Raw genomic sequence first — 18307 nt, forward strand, 5'->3', positions numbered from 1 at the left:
CATCTCCCGCTTATATGGAAGACAGACAAATTTTTGAAGTTATTCTTCTTATACGAGTTCGGAAAAGGTTGCGATAGATTCAGGTTGCACAACCTTGCTCAAGCGCAACCTTGCTCAATATGAATCTACGCAACCCCTTGCTCAATATGAATCTACACAACCTTGTCTGCGAAGATGTTCGAGCAGCAAGCGAAGCGGTGACAATCGGCGATCGTTTGTTCGCTTCTTTCGGCACAGCTCGGCTTTTCTACCAACAACACAATGTTGCCATGCTTATGCTGTTGTTGTTTTTGTAGAACAATGTTTCAATTTTTGGTTGGTGACATATTCAATTAAAAATAAATTCTGTTGGGATTCGAACCTACGTGCTCGTCGTAACTTTTCAAGAGCTTACCACCAACACCACTGTATTGCGTTGTCCTAATTATGGTTTGGTAATGCATGAAAAAAATATACAATGGATCGCCGATTGTTACCTCTTTCCTTGCTGCTGCTGCGCATATGTATGTTTGTATTCTTGTGCATTATTGGAGTTATGCTTCTTTTTCTTTCGTTTGTCTTTCATTTCTGCGAATTCTCAACTATTTTGCGTATATTTTGGTTGAAATACTCTGCGTTGGCCGATGAAAAATTAAGGCTATACTTTACAGGATCATTTCTGTAGTTAGTCTTCATTTAAATTTTTTGGAAATCGACCCCCGATGACGAGGTATATCGTTTTATCTGACAGCGTGAGGTTTATGAACTTCGTTTCTAATATTGTGTTGTGGCATATTAGAAATGATGTTTCTTCGAAAATCGAAAATGAATAAATTTCAAGGTTTTACGCAAAAATAATGCGGTCAATAAGTACAGTACGCTTATGTATGCTTGCGCATTATTTTTCTTTCGTTTGTCTTTCATTTTTGCGAATATAGACCAATTTCACTACTTCCACAAATCTCAAAACTTTTTGAAAAATTAATTTATCTAAGATTAAAATCTATAATCGACGAAAAGCAGTTAATTCCATCGCATCAGTTCGGTTTTAGAAATAAGCATTCAACAATAGAACAAATTCACAGAATAACATCAGAAATAGAAAAATCCCTGGAGGAAGGAAACGTATGCTCAGCTGTATTCCTTGACGTTGCACAAGCGTTTGACAAGGTATGGCACGAAGGCCTTATGCAAAAACTAAAATCATGTCTTCCGGTTGAGTATTGTGCTCTTTTAGAATTGTATATCACCATGAGATTTTTCCGTGTAAAACAAGAAAATGAATTCTCTGAACTAAAAGAAATTGAAACAGGAGTTCCTCAGGGAAGTATCTTAGGTCCACTTTTATATATTTTGTATACAAGAGACTTACCGTTAGCACCAAACAGTATGACTGCCACTTTTGCGGATGACACCGCAATACTATGCGTCGAAAAAACAGCAGAAAAAGCTGCGCTAAAAATGCAACATGCAATCAACTCCGTAGTAAGCTGAACTAAAAAATGGAGAATAAAACTAAACGGTGGCAAATCGGTTCATGCAAATTTTACAAACAAAAGAATCACTTATCAACCTATAAGTATTCTAGATGTCTGCATACCATACGCAAATACAGCTAAATATCTTGGCATCACGCTCGATGCTAGATTACGTTGGAAGGAGCATATTAAAATAAAAAGGATTGAACTTAATCTCAAATTGTCGAAAATGAAATGGCTAATTGGGCGAAGGTTAAACCTATCCATACACAACAAATTACTTCTTTATAAACAAATAATCAAGCCGATATGGTCATATGGTGCGCAATTGTGGGGATGTGCCAATGATGGCAATATTAATATTATACAACGTTTTCAAAACATGGTGCTAAGAGGCATTGTAAATGCTCCTTGGTACTGCAGAAATGCTGATATTCATCGAGATCTAAGGATGAATATAGTCGCCAAAGAAATAAGGAGTCAGGCAGATACCCACTACAAAAGGCTTAATACACATGCGAACGAGGAGGCGAGAAATCTTCTTTTAGACACATGCCTCTCTAATCGATTATGTCGTAAAAAACCACATAGCTCAGTTGGAAGCTAAAATATAAAGAAATTAATTATATACCGTATATGTATGAATATTACTATTAATTTCTATGTAATTTGTTTTTAAGTTATTCAAATCAAACTGCTCGTTAGTTTTTGAAACTAGTTGTAGTGATATCAAACATTGTTAAAGTTTTTAAAAATGTTTGTAATAAAAAAAAAAAAAATTTTTGCGAATTATCAACTATTTTATGTGACTTTATTTCTTTCGTCTCTCTTTTTTTTTGTGCGAATTCTTTGAATTTCCGAACGCGCACATGCGTATACATACATTCATATGCATTCATATGAGCATGTGCAGATACACAAGATAGGATAGAAAGATGTATGCCTTTTAACATCGTATACTATACTAATAAATATTTTTCGTACTAATAGAAATTAAATTTATCACAGCAATATTATGTATATGTACATATATTAGGTATATTGCTGTGATAAATTTAATTTCTATTATTAAGAAAAATATTTATTAGTATAGTATTACGATGTTAAAATGCAAAAATTAAAGACTAAGTCCGTCGAGATTCGAACCTGCGTTCACATTTTGACTTTTTATGTGCTTACCACCAACACCACTATTGACACTTTCGTGGCGTTGTCTTAAGTATGGTTTGGTTATGCATGTAAGAAATATACGATGGTTCAAATAATTTTGTTTAAGTATAGAAATATGCTTTTGTAGAACATTTGCTTTCGCAAACATACAGACAAATGTGCAAACGACATAATATATGTATGATTGTTTCGCATTTTGCTTCTACGCCGGTCAAATTTCTATACAAAAATCGACTGAAATGCATGAGAAAATTAAATGGACAACTAGGGCAAATAATTTAAAAAAAATTTATTGATTATTAAATATAAATGAAAATACATGTAAATTTACTTAAATTAATTTAAATTTATTGAAAACTTTTTTAAATTTATTAAGAAACTTATTTAAATTTATTGAAAAACTGCAAAGAAAAATAAAAAGAAAATTCATTTTACTTTGGCTTAGTTTTGTGCGCAATACAAATGCAACGCCAATAATGAATACAAGAAATTGACTAAACACCATGATATAAGATATACAAATTATAATATGACAACCCAATTCGAAGAGTACAAAAGAGAGATGGTTACGCTGCATATTCCCTTCCGCAAAGAAGAGACAGAACTACTTTCCTCGTCAAAATTTCTTCATTTAGACTTTGCTTTATAAAATGTGTATAATGAATTTAAATGTTCTAGTTTTCTTTCATACAAAATGATATGCATTTCTGAATATCACTAAGAAGTATAACTTCTTCCGCGCGTAGGGACTCCACGAACCTTTTTTTTCCTAGGTTGGTACAACTGTCCTTAACTATGATGCCAAAAATTAGCGCGATCTGTCAACAAGTGTGTTTACAGCAGTTGTTTACGTCAGTCGACCTCAGCTCTCGCGTTGAAATTGTTTTGATGTCTTTAATTAATTTAAAACGGTTTCCGAGGAGTTACGAGAATAGCCAGAAGTCACATGGACGTACATAGATAAATTGATAAGAAACTCTTTGATTCAAGAGAGAGCTGTCAAAACTTGCATTTTTTTATAACATTTGCCTATGATGCCACTGCTGAAGAATATTAGATTGGGTATTTTATAAATAACTTTTGGGTATTTTGCAATTTTCACACTAGTATATGTATGTATATATAAACATGAGAAACCAAAACAATTAATAAAAAATATCAGAATTTGTATGCTAGTATTAATTAGTACGTAGATAAGTAAATACATTTTTTATAATTAATGTAATAATTTAAAATAATAAATAATCGGAAAAACAAAACAATTCATAAAAACACCACATATTCAAGATAAATGTATTAAATATTTATATATGTACATATGTATATTGAATTGCTATAACTTAAAAAAATATGTACACATACATATATTAGATATATATTCCGACCACACACTTCTTTATTTTTGGTATTATCGCTAAGCTATACAAAATACTAATTTAAACACTTTGAAAATGCATGTATAAATGTTAAAATGCAAAAAAATTAAATAATTTACATAAAAATTTATTTTATCAAAATATGTTCGCACAGTTCAATAAAATTTAGTTTCACACTGATTTTGTAAGTTAATTATAGCGGTTTATTTTTGGCATCCCGCCTTTTCTGATATCAGCTGTTCGAAATTTGCTGATCTCCATCGCTACCAACCTAATAAGGGAACGCATTTGAGAGAATAATGAGAGCCAATACGAGAGTTTCGTATCATTTTATCCATGACATAAGCTAAACCAGGTGAATACGGCGCTTTCTTAATGATATTTGTTGAGTGTTTCGCCAAAATTTATCACAAATACGTTAAAAAATTTTGTATAATTCGACAAACACTACTGAGGTCCACTGACATAAACAGCTGCTATAATGCGCACACTGATTGCCAGATCGCGCTAATTTGCGGCATCATAATTAAGGACAGTTGTACCAACCTAGGAAAAAAAGTTGACCTGTCTTCCATATAAGCGGGAAATTTAAATAAAGAATTCCCGATACTTTCTGGACAGAGTACATATGTATGTACATATAGCAGTGAAAGGAGAAAAACAGCGGAAAAATGACTGACGCAAAAACAAATTACATTGAAAACAAAATATAAATACAAATAATTTCAAACAAATGTAAAAAGGGAATGTCAAAAAACATCAAAAATCGTCTGAAAATACTGAAACTAATGGAAGGCATTCACTCACCAATTATTGCACCAATTTCATTGAATTGTACAACTGATTGTTACGTATGTAAGTATATGGGGCAGTTGTATGAGTTGTACCAACTGATTAGATGAAAATGGAATTTTTTTGATATTTTGTCAAGTTGGTCGTGCGATTTCAAACGATTTCGCCATTTTATTTCGGCTGTCGAAGAGAGCGCGTCATATATAATAAGTAAAGAAACAACTTCTGAACTCATGTTTAAGCAACGAAGTGAATATTCAAAATGAAGTTGGCCTCAAAATTGTATTAAAAGTTGTGTCGTATGTAGCGAAAAGGGCAGTTTCTAGCCCAACTCAATCAGCCAACTAATCGTTGTGTGTATGCCTTCCATAATGAACAAAAATCGGGCACGAACCCACAAACAAAACAAAATGAAATAAACAAACGGACGCGATTTTTAAAAACAAAACTACAAACAACAACACTCATAAGAACCCCATAAACAGCTGGAAGAAGAAAAGAGGAATTGGCAACAAAAGAGGCATATACATACATATGTATGTACATATGTATGTACGTTAATCCCAAATCAAAGTGAGTGTATTAATTTCACATCATATTTAGTGTATGCACATACAGTGTATCACAGAAATAACTATACACTATATATTGGCGTAAAAAAAGTCAAATTATTTGCAAAATAAAAAGTATGTATATATTTTGTGCTTTTTTCCAAAAACAACTACTCATAATATTGCCTTCACGAATATGACAAACTGATATCATTGACATATTCCGTTATTAAAAACCGTTAGATTTTCTCTGTAAAAAGCGAATACACAGTGTTTATACGTTTTGAAGCAATAAGTATTGTTTTTTTTATAAAATAATAATTTTTCGAAGTTTTCATTAAATTTCATCGTTAATTGCAATTACATTTTGATCATGGAGCCGCCCGTCAAGGAACTATCACAAAATTTGAAAGGTGCTATTATAAAACTATATAAAGAAAACAAAAGTCAGAGGCAAATTGGAAAACTAATAAATAAAAGTAATTCTAATATTCAAAAAATAGTAGAAAAATACAAAAAAGAGGTCAATACAAAAAATAAGGAAAGATCTGGACGACAAGAAACATTTGATTCCAAGGATCGGTACATTATCACACACAAGATACAGGCTAATCTGAAGTAAAGTGCTCCAAAAGTGCGAACTGAAATTAAAAATGAGACCAGCAAAACCTGCCATCCTCAAACTAATCGTCAAGTGCTGTATGATACAGGTTCCCATGGTCGTAATGTCCATAAAAAGCAATTCATAAGCAACATTAACAGACAAAAAAGATTAAACTTTGTGAAAGCACGAAAGTAAACATAGAGAATATTTTTGGAATTCTGTTATTTTCTCAGATGAAAGTAATTACACATTTTTGGATCAGATGGACATGAAAAAGTATGGAGAAAAGTAAATACAGAGCTTGATTCACAGAATATGGCTGCCTTGGTAAAACATGTTGGTAGGTCGCTCATGGTTTGGGGGCGTATGGCACCAACTGGTGTATGGAATCTTGTATTCATTGAGCATAAAATAAACAAATATTATTACCTTATTATATTAATATCGAATTTAAACGATAGTGCGGCCAAATTGGGACTTGAAGGATCATTTGTCTTCCAACAGGGCAATGATCCAAAACACTCCGCTCACATTGTTAAGGAATTGCTACTTTACAAGACATCCAAACAATTAAAAACACAAGCCCAATCTCTTGATGTGAACCCTATCGAACATTGGGGTCATTTTATAGAGAGAAAAATCAGAAGACACCAAATAACCGGCAAAGAATCTTTGATATCTGCTTTAATCGAAGAGTGGGGCAAAATTCCAACTTCAGTGACCCAAAAACTGGTACAAGTCCATGCCATCCGGATTGAATCCAAAAGCTATCCAATAAAATATTAACAGCCCATCAAAGCTCAAAAATAAAACCGTTGGAATTTTTTCTTTGGAATGTATTACTATTGCATACATACTTTAGTGATGTAATTTTTAGCTATTTAAGCCTTTTTTTCTCTAATTTGAAAAATTATTAGTTTAAGTTTCTGTTTTTTGCTATTGCTTTTAACTAAAATATGAAATAACTGAAAAAAATAAAAAAATGGATAGTATTATTAGTTCTGCGGCATTTTTTTCTGAAAACAAAACGGATAAACACAGTGCATACTTCTTTTTTTGATGCACTGTATATCTGTATGTTTTAAGTTACGGTTTTCCTATTTAAAACCTAAGGAAAATCAGTAACCGAACTGTTTTAGTTTACGGCTGTACTGTACGGTAAAATTCAAATTTTTCTTCTTCTTTACTGGCCTGCGCGGTTATAGCCGAGTTAACAACAGCGCGCTAGTCGTTTCTTCTTTTCGTAACGGGCGCGAATTGGAGATTCCAAGCGAAGCTAAGTCCTTCTCCACTTGGTCTTTCCAACGGAGAGGAGGTCTTCCTTTTCCTCTGCTTTCACCGGCGGATACTGCGTCGAATACTTTCAGAGCTGGAGTACTTTCGGAGTTGGAGTATTTTCGTCTATTCAGACGACATGACCCAGCCAGCGTAGCAGCTGTCTTTTAATTCGCTGAACTAATTATGTCAATGTCACAGTTACTCGATATGGCCGATACGTCGTGCGTCTACCACTCAAGCCACCGTTTTCCAACCCTCCTCGAATTGTCAGCAAAAACAAAGTCAGATTCCCTTTGACAACCTCATTTAAAAACACAAAAATATGTACCTTTTCGACCCCGCAGGATGCCTTTCGCGAATAATGATACAAAAGTTCTGCTTAAAAAATCTCAAGCTATGTGGCGCGCTCCTAAACGCCAAATTAGTGCATACGCACTTAAACACAAAATATATAAAAAAAATTGTCTCAGAAAGTTAAAAAATCCAACACTTTTCATACATTATTGCCCTATAGAGGCTTAAATTTTCAAAAATAAATATAATCTTCCAAGGAAATTAAGAGATCTCCATACTCCTAATGCTATACAGTGACGCACCTACTCCTACAAAAAGCAAATGTCGCTCTTATCAGCTACACAAGTACAAAGCATCAAATTAATTATGAAGAATCCTCTACTCTACGAATCGAAGCCGTTCTCCTTTCACGGCCACTCTCCCGCAAGATCCCTCTAGTTTCATAGTCCTAACTCCAGGGCTATGGAGTACCCTTTCTGGCCACATCTGATGTGGAGTTACATACTATCCTTCATAAGCTGATAATACAGAAAAGGAAAATAATAAACAACCTATAAAACCGATAAAATAAACATTTGTAAATAACCGCTAATAAAATGAATAAAAGCAACCAACGCATATTTTTGCTTAACATAATAAAGAGTTGTCAAAACAGAAAATCAAATAAACAGGCAAAATAAACTTACTTTTCTTAAGCACCTTCTTCTTCTTCTTTATTGGCGTAAATCGCTTTCGCGATTTTAGCCGAGTTTACAACGGCGCGCCAGTCGTTCTAATACTTTCAGAGCTGGAGTGTTTTCGTCCATTCAGACAACATGACCTAGCCAACTTAGCCGCTGTCCTTTAACTCGCTGAACTACTATACATATGTCAACGTCGTCGTATATCTCGAACAGCTCATCGTTCCATCGAATGCGAAATTCGCCGTGGCCAATGCGCAAAGGAACATAAATTTTTCGCAGAACCTTTGTCTCGAAAACTCGCAACGTCGACTCACAGTTGTGCCTCTGCACCATATATCAGGACGGGAATTATGACCGATTTATAGAGTTTGGCTTTTGTTCGTCGAGAGATGTCTATACTTTTGAAATGCCTACTCAGTTCGAAGTAGCACCTGTTGGTAAGAGTTATCCTGTGTTGGATTTCCAGGCTGACATTGTTGGTGGTGTTTACGCTGGTTCCCAAATATACGAATCTATCTACAACTTCAAAGTTATGACTGTCAACAGTGACGAGAGTGCCAAGTCGAGAGTGCGACGACTGTTTGTTTGATGACAGGAGATATTTCGTCTTGCCCTCGTTCACTGCCAGACCCACTTGCTTTGCTTTCTTTTCCAGTCTGGAGAAAGGGTGTTGAGGCCGATGATATCAATATCATCGGCATACGCCAACGCTGAACACTCTTATAGAAAATGGTATCTTCTCTGTTTAGTTCTGCAGCTCAAATTATTATCTCCAAAAGTGGGTTGAAGAAGTCACACGAAAGGGAGTTGTCTTGTCTGAAACCTCGTTTGGTATCGAACGGCTTGGAGAGGTCCTTCCCGATCCTGAGGGAGTTTTTGGTGTTGCTCAACGTCAGTTTACAGAGCCATATTAATTTTTCGGGGATACCAAATTCAGACATCGCGGCGTAAAGACTGCTCCTTTTCGCGCTGTCGAAAGCAGCTTTGAAATCGACGAAGAGGTGGTGTGTGTCGATTCTCTTTCACGGATCTTTTCCAAGATTTAGCGCATGGTGAATATCTGGTCTGTTGCTGATTAGCCAGGTCTAAAGTCACACAGATAAGGTCCAATCAATTTGTTGACGGTGGGCTTTAATCTTTCACACAATACACTCGATAGAACCTTATACGCGAAGTTGAGGAGGCTTATCTCACGGTAGTTGGCGCAGAATGTGGGATCACTCTTTTTATAGATTGGACTGAGCACAAAGAAGCTGATGCATGCTCCGCTACCGCATACTCGGCCAACATGCTAGTTATCTCAATAAAAATGAAGCTCTCTCATATGCTAATAACTGTATATCTTTGTGCGTAAAATGGATAGAATTGGGCGAAAAATTTACCTAGTCTATTATAACAACTTCTGGGAACATTAGCTATATTATGTGGCAGATGATGGTATGCAGTATTGCCAAAAATAGATAAAATTGGGTTGATACTACCCCGAACTCCCATGTCTTACATATGTATACTGATTTTTGTTTTTCTTACAAACCATTTGTCGAATATGTCAGTCAGTGAATGGGTTATACATTAGGCCGGGTCGATTTGTATGGGTGGAAAAAAACCAACAAAGCGGCTAGCAAAAACGAAAACTACAGAAAATTCTAAGAAAGTTTTGCCAAGAAACCATGGGTCTAAAATTAATTTCCAGTTCGCGCAGAGCGACTTTACATTTTGAGGTCATACTTATTAAATTGTACTCAAAAACCTACACTTTCATAAAAAGCGATCCGTAAAATTGTGCTTGGTTTCTTCGATTATAATGAGAGTTTGTGCTTCTCTGTATGCAGCATACAGATATTCCCATATTTTTTTAAAAAATTCTAAAATTGTGGAAAATACGGTGGATCGAAAATAAAATTTTATTATTGTAATTAAGTTTTCAAAAAATTAAATGTTTTTGTGGTGCAAGTTACAGACATTGGTTTTTTTGCTGATGACTGGGAATCTTTTCTAGTTTTAGTTTTTTTAGGTTCTAAAGTCTTTTTTGGATTCCATGCGTGGTGTTGTAGTACGACTTACTATAGTTACGGCCATGATATCGTCTCTATCCTTTGCAATAGCGCGTCAGGAAACTGTTGTCAGAAGCTCAGTTGCTTGGGTATGACATGGTATCCCTGGGTCAGGAAGCGGCGGATCATCAGACTCAATAAACAGCAACAAGTGTTCGTATGGAATGTTTGCTGAGAATGGAGGCTCAGACAAAACACTGTCATCATCTAGGTCAACCAGATCAAAGTAGTCTGAGCACTCAAAATTTATTGCGTTGTTTTTATCATAAACCCTTAGGTTAGTCGGGTCACCATGTGTCAATTTCTGAATTGGTGGAATCAACTGACATTGCAGACGTTTCCATTATAATTTATTAATCGAAAACTATTTAAAACTTGAATAAAATTATTTAGAACACACTATTGTTTATTCAACGCAGACCACTTGTGCGGTAAAAATACCATACGATTGCTTTTTATACCCTGAACAGGGTATATTAAGTTTGTCACGAAGTTTGTAACACCCAGAAGGAATCGTTGGAGACCCTATAAAGAATATATATAAATGATCAGTATGTCGAGCTCTTCGTCTCGTTATCCATCCCATCCCGCACGTGTTGTGGTCGATCGTAACGTTGCGAGGTAGGCAGCCTGTTTTCTCTCCGCTGCAACTCGTCACTCCTCATCGTACCATCTGTTTTTTTGCATTTTCCGAAGGTCAATGGTTTCAATTGCAGCTGTACGTAAGTAGCTTGAAATGCCATCCCACATCCCCTTATAGCGAATTGTTGACGAGTGCTCTCAGTAGGAGTGCAAGTCGAGTAGAAAACCGTACGCCGATGATATTGAAATCATTGCTCTCAACAACCGTGCAGTCAGTTTTGACTGGATAAAGAAGCGAATAGATCTGGTTGTGAACGAGCACAAGACGAAATATCTCCTGTCATAAAACAAACAGTCATCGCTTTCGCGACTTGGCTGACACGTCACGGTTAACAGTAATAACTTTCAAGTCGGAGATAATTTCGTCTATATTGGAACCAGCTTTAACACCAAAAATAACATCAGTGTTCATATCCAACGCAGAATCCATCTTGCCAACAGGTGCCTCTCTCAACGATCAAAGACAAACTCTAGAAGTCCTTCATCATTCCCGTAATGCTATATGGTGGAGAGGCAAGAACAGTGACATCATCTGATGATTTAGCCTTAGGAGTGCTCGAGAGAAAGGTTTTGAAGTAGATTTATGGTTCTTTGAGCATTGGCAACGGTGAGTACCACAGTCGATGGAACGATGAACTGTACGACGAACACACCAGCTTTAAAAGTTTTCCATTCAGTACCCACCAGTGGAAGCAGAGGAAGAAATACACTCCGTTAGAGAAATCAGGTAGAGAAGGACTTGTCTGCACTTGTTATCTCTAATTAGCAGTAAGCGAAAAGAAAACAAGTAAGGAAGGGCTAAGTTCGGGTGTCACCGAACATTTTATACTCTCGCATGGTAAAGTGATAATCGAGATTTCATTATTCGTCATTTAAATATTTTTCAAATAGCGTATTTTTGTAAAGTTTTATTCCGCTATCATCATTGGTTCCTAATGTTTATACTCGTATTATACAGAGAAGGCATCAGATGGAATTCAAAATAGCTTTATATTAGAAGAAGGCGTGGTTGTGAACCGATTTCACCCATATTTCGTACATGTCATCAGGGTGTTAAGAAAACATTATATACCGAATTTCATTGAAATCGGTAAAGTAGTTCCCGAGATATGGTTTTTGGTCCATAAGTGGGCGACGCCACGCCCATTTTCAATTTTTAAAAAAGCCTGGAGTGCAGCTTCCTTCTGCCACTTCTTCCGTAAAATTTAGTGTTTCTGACGTTTTTTATGAGTCGGTTAACGCACTTTTAGTGATTTTCAACATAACCTTTGTATGGGAGGTGGGCGTGGTTATTATCCGATTTCTTCCATTTTTGAACTGTATATGGAAATGCCTTAAAAACGGCTCTGTAGAGTTTGGCTGACATAGCTATAGTAGTTGGTCCGAGATATGTACAAAAAACTTAGTAGGGGGCGGGGCCACGCCCACTTTTCCAAAACAATTGGGTCCAAATATGCCCCTCCCTAATGCGATCCTTTGTGCCAAATTTCACTTTTAATATCTTTATTTATGGCTTAGTTATGACACTTTATAGGTTTTCGGTTTCCGCCATTTTGTGGGCGTGGCAGTGGGGCGATTTGGCCCATCTTCGAACTTAACCTTCTTATGGAGCCAAGGAATACGTGTACCAAGTTTCATCATGATATCTCAATTTTTACTCAAGTTACAGCTTGCACGGACGGACAGACGGACGGACAGACAGACATCCGGATTTCGACTCTACTCGTCGCCCTGATCACTTTGGTATATATAACCCTATATCTGACTGATCTTTTAGGACTTACAAACAACCGTTATGTGAACAAAACTATAATACTCTCGTTAGCAACATTGTATATGTCAATGTCGTCGTATATCTCGTACAGCTCATCGTTCCATCGAATGCGATATTCGCCGTGGCCAATGCGCAAAGGACCATAAATCTTTCGCAGAATTTTTCTCTCGAAAACTCGTAACGTCGACTCATCGGTTGCTGTCATCGCCCAAGCCTCTGCACCCTATAGCAGGACGATAATTATGAGCGAAGTATAGAGTTTAGCTTTTGTGCGTCGAGAGAGGACTTTACTTTTCAATTGCCTACTCAGTCCGAAGTAGCACCTGTTGGCAAGAGCAATCCTGCGTTGGATTTCCAGGCTGACATTATTAGTGGTGTTAATGCTGGTTCCTAAATAGACGAAATTATCTACAACTTCAAAGTTATGACTGTCAACAGTGACGTGAGAGCCAAGTCGCGAGTGCGACGACTGTTTGTTTGATGACAGGATATTTCGTTTTGCCCTCGTTCACTGCCAGACCCATTTTCTGTGCTTCCTTGTTCAGCCTGGAGAAAGCAGAACTAACGGCGCGGGTGTTGAGGCCGATGATATCAATATCGTCGGCATACGCCAACAGCTGTACACTCTTATAGAAGATGGTACCTTCTCTATTTAGTTCTGCAGCTCGAACTATTTTCTCCAGAAGCAGGTTGAAGAAGTCGCACGATAGGGAGTCGCCTTGTCTGAAACCTCGTTTGGTATCGAACGGCTCGGAGAGGTCCTTCCCGATCCTGACGGAGCTTTCCGTGTTGCTCAACGTCAGTTTACACAGCCGTATTAGTTTTGCGGGGATACCAAATTCAGACATCGCGGCATAAAGGCTGCTCCTTTTCGTGCTGTCGAAAGCAGCTTTGAAATCGACGAAGAGGTGGTGTGTGTCGATTCTTCTTTCACGGGTCTTTTCCAAGATTTGGCGCATGGTGAATATCTGGTCGGTTGTTGATTTTCCAGGTCTAAAGCTACACTGATAAGGTCCAATCAGTTTGTTGACGGTGGGCTTTAATCTTTCACACAATACGCTCGATAGAACCTTATATGCGATGTTGAGGAGGCTAATCCCACGGTAGTTGGCGCAGATTGTGGGGTCTCCTTTTTTATGGATTGGGCATAGCACACTTAAATTCCAATCGTTGGGCATGCTTTCGTTCGACCATATTTTACAAAGAAGCTAATGCATGCTCCTCATCAGTTCTTCGCCGCCGTGTTTGAATAGCTCGGCCGGCAATCCGTCGGCCTCTGCCGCTTTGTTGTTTTTCAGGCGGGCAATTGCTATTCGAACTTCTTCATGGTCGGGTAATGGAACGTCTGCTCCATCGTCATCGATTGGGGAATCGGGTTCGCCTTCTCCTGGTGTTGTGCGTTCACTGCCTTTCAGCAGGCTGGAGAAGTGTTCCCTCCATAATTTAACTATGCTCTGGGCATCAGTGACTAGATCACCTTTGGAGGTTCTACAAGAGTATGCTCCGGTCTTGAAACCTTCTGTAAGCAGCCGCATTTTTTCGTAGAATTTTCGAGCATTACCCCTGTCGGCCAGCTTATCAAGCTCTTTGTACTCACGCATTTCGGCCTCTTTCTTCTTCTGTCTGCAAATGCGTCTCGCTACCCTCTTCAACTCTCGGTATCTATCCCATCCCGCACGTGTAGTGGTCGATCGTAACGTTGCGAGGTAGGCAGCCTGTTTTCTCTCCGCTGCGACACGGCACTCCTCGTCGTACCAGCTGTTCTTTTGCTCTTTCCGAAAACCAATGGTTTCGGTTGCAGCTGTACGTAAGGATTTTGAAATACCGTCCCACAGTTCCCTTATACCGAGTTGTTGACTAGTGCTCTCAGAGAGCAGGAGAGCAAGGCGAGTAGAAAATCGTTCGGCTGTCTGTTGTGATTGCAGCTTCTCGACGTCGAATCTTCCTTGTGTTTGTTGGCGTGCGTTTTTTGCTGCACAGAGGCGAGTGCGAATCTTAGCTGCAACAAGATAGTGGTCCGAGTCGATGTTAGGACCTCGGAGCGCAAGCACATCTAAAACACTGGAGACGTGTCTTCCATCTATCACAACATGATCGATCTGGTTGGTAGTTTTTCGATCCGGAGACAGCCAGGTAGCTTGATGAATCTTCTTATGCTGGAATCTAGTACTACAGATAACCATATTTCGGGCCCCGGCGAAGTCGATCAGCCTCAACCCATTTGGGGATGTTTCGTCGTGGAGGCTGAATTTACCGACCGTAGTGCCAAAGATACCTTCTTTGCCCACCCTGGCGTTAAAGTCGCCAAGCACGATTTTGACATCGTGGCGGGTGCAGCCTTCATAAGTGCGCTACAAGCACTCATAAAAGGCATCTTTGGTCACATGGTCCATCTCTTCCGTCGGGGCGTGGGCGCAAATCAGCGATATGTTGAAGAACCTCGCTTTGATGCGGATTGTGGCTAGACGTTCATTCACCGCAGTGAATGATAGTACTCGGCGACGGAGTCTCTCTCCCACCACGAATCTTACACCAAACTTGCGCTCCTCTATATGGCCGCTGTAGTTAATGTCACAAGGACCTAATCGTCTCTGTCCTTGTCCCGTCCATCGCATCTCTTGGACGGCGGTGATGCCAGCCTTTGTTTTTACGAGGACATCAACCAGCTGGGTAGCGGCACCTTCCCAATTAAGGGACCGGACATTCCAGGTGCACGCCCTCTATTCGTAGTCCTTATTTCGTTTGCCATGGTCGTCATCAAAAGAGGGGTCTCTCATCCGAGGCTGGTTATACCTATTCACTGGGGGTGTTTTTTTACGTGGCGGGTCCCAAACCCAGCGCACAACCCTATGCATGGGATGTTTCGCCTTTTCACTTTAGCTCCCCTTCAAACGGATGTTCTTAGGCTACCCAGAGGATACTTGGTCAAAGACCGGAAGTAGTGAGCCATGTATAAAAGAATCATTTCTGGCCACTCCCAAGTGAATTGCGATCAGAGAACTTTCCTCACTTGCGTGAACTTCTACACATAACTCCATCCTCAGCACAGTTTCGGAAAAGTAATACTGTATAATATAAAACAAAATTGTGTAAAAATTTCGAAAAAAGCAACTACATTTTTAAAACCGTTTTGTGAAACGCCACAAAAAACAAAAAAAACAAGTTAAACACAAATATTTTTGCGAACCGAAAAAATCCATTAACAGTTTAAAAAAAAAATAAAAATCACATGGTAACAAAATTAAAATTAAGAAAAAGAATTGAAATATTATTAATGTGTCAAAAAAAATATATATATTTAAAAAAAAAAAATAAATAAAACAAATGAAATAAAACGAAAAAAATGTTAAGAAAGAGAGTTTAAATATTTTTGTGAAGATTAAAGAATGTATAGGTTCAACACCTGTTACAAAATCTCTACAATTTATCATCACAGAAGAGTGCTTGTTAGAGTACAATTGGAATGGGCTGCAGAAGAAAAAATCATTAAAAAAAACCAACTTATTTGGAAAATTTGTGTTTGGTAGGTTTGTTTTAACCCTTTACAGCATCATGTGACAGATATGTTACAAACGATTTTAAAGGGTACAAAACATAAGAAAATTAATTTTTCCCTTTTTAGTATGATGTAGCATCACTGTCACATTCCGTATTTTTCAATTTTAAAATTCTCTGGTTTTTTATGTATTGGCATCACTTATAAAACGGTACATTCTTTTTCGCTGTGGTTAAGTTAGTGAATGCACGTGCTTGCAATTACCGAAAAGATGAAAATTTTCAGTGTTTTAATAAAATATTTAGTGGAAAAGTCCAGGTAAGTTCACTATTATGTTTAATTTCTATAAGATAATACGAAAAATGTTCATTAATACAATATATAGTGAAATTTAGGTTTGTACCATTTCTGTAACATTGAGTAATAGGGTCACTAAAAATTACTTTGCGTTGATTTCTTATATACATACTTCACCAGAATGGCGTTTCGTAACTTATCTGCTGATAAAATTCTTGAAGAGTTGATGAATTATGAAAGTAGTGAAGATGGGTTCGAAACTGACGATAATAGCGTTACAGATACCGATTTTGATCCTGAGGGCGATATAAGTTCAGACTTTGAACTCGATTGTGAGCAAAATGACGCTCTTTTGGAACACGAAAGGGAAGATATTGACGTTCGCTTAGAGGAATCAGCCATGCTTACAAATGCCAATCAGAAAGGATCGTCGCATCGCCCTAAACCAAAAATTACTGTAGTCTGGAAGAAAAAGAATATTGAACTAAACGAACATCAAATACGTTTCATTGGAAAGGAGTAACTGCCTGCTGATATTTTGGATTTGAAAACACCCATACAGTTTTTCGTAGAAATATTTCCTCTTGAATTAATCAAAGATATTGCGCAACAAACTAACCTTTAAATAAGGGAAAATGATCCCAACAATATTTTCCATGTATCCGAAATCGACGTTCAACAATTTATTGGGATAACATACATGATGTCCTTGGTGCACCTCCCGAGAGTGACGAAACATTGGAATAACGAAATCGGTACACCTTTCATAAAGGAAACAATGGCAGCGAATAAGTTTGAAAAGTTGGGACAATGTATTCACTTTAATGACAAATCTGATAGACTTTTTAAAATTCCACCAATATTGGCAAAACTAAACGAAACTTGCAAAAAAATTCCGCTACAAAGTCAGCTATGTGTAGATGAGCAAATTTGCTCCACCAAAGCTTGACATTACCTAAAACGATATAACCCTAAAAAGCCGAAAAATGGGGATTTAAAATACTTGTACTTTGCGACACTAACGGATTCGCGTATAGTTTTGAAGTGGACTCTGGAACTGAAAATATTTTGAAACCCGGAGAACCAGATTTAGGTGCTGCTTCAAATGTTGTCATGAGACTGGCCAGAAATATTCCAAAGAACCAAAACTATAAACTTTATTTCGACAACTATTTCACGTCATTGTCACTTATAGAATAGTTGGCCAAGGAAGGAATTCTTAGTTTAGCAACAATACGACGAAATACGATACCTGACTGTAAACTGCCAACAGATAAGGATATTTCGAACACAGCGTAGAATATGTTGGAAATGTGCGAGGAATAGATATAGCCACCGTTGTCTGGGAAGACAACAAAAGTGTAACTCTTGCTTCAAATTTCGCTGGTGAGCTACCGAGGTCCACAGTACGCCGCTATGATAAGGCAAACAAAAGGTACATACACCCGCGGCCAAGCGTAACTTACCACTTGATATTTTTTCACTATTTTCAATTTTTTTCGTTCTTTGGGTAACTTTTTTATGGATTTAATAGAATACGGGGAATATATCGATGGCTCGAATATATTTGGTTAACTGTTGACTTTAATCTGGCCCATTTGTAAAATTAAACTGAGACAACTTTTTTTTTATTTGCACACAAGTCTTTGATTTCATTATTACTAATTCTTGTAATAATTTAACAACATTTTTTGTTTCAATTGAAAATGGAATTACAACATATTCAAAAAGAATAACGGGAAATCTAATATGGCGTCGGTCCACCTCTAGCGGATATTACAGCTTCGATACGAGCAGGCATTGACCCAACAAGTTTCTCCAAAACACTGCTTGAAATTT

The 18307-nt window shown here is 37.4% G+C and overlaps 1 pseudogene; it reads left to right on the plus strand.

Annotated features, from left to right (window-relative positions):
• Positions 1-633: 633 nt before the first annotated feature.
• On the plus strand, positions 634-798 carry LOC120769855 (annotated as a pseudogene).
• Positions 799-18307: the final 17509 nt, after the last annotated feature.

This window comes from Bactrocera tryoni, chromosome 2, assembly GCF_016617805.1.
Source record: "Bactrocera tryoni isolate S06 chromosome 2, CSIRO_BtryS06_freeze2, whole genome shotgun sequence".
Lineage (NCBI taxonomy): Eukaryota > Metazoa > Arthropoda > Insecta > Diptera > Tephritidae > Bactrocera > Bactrocera tryoni.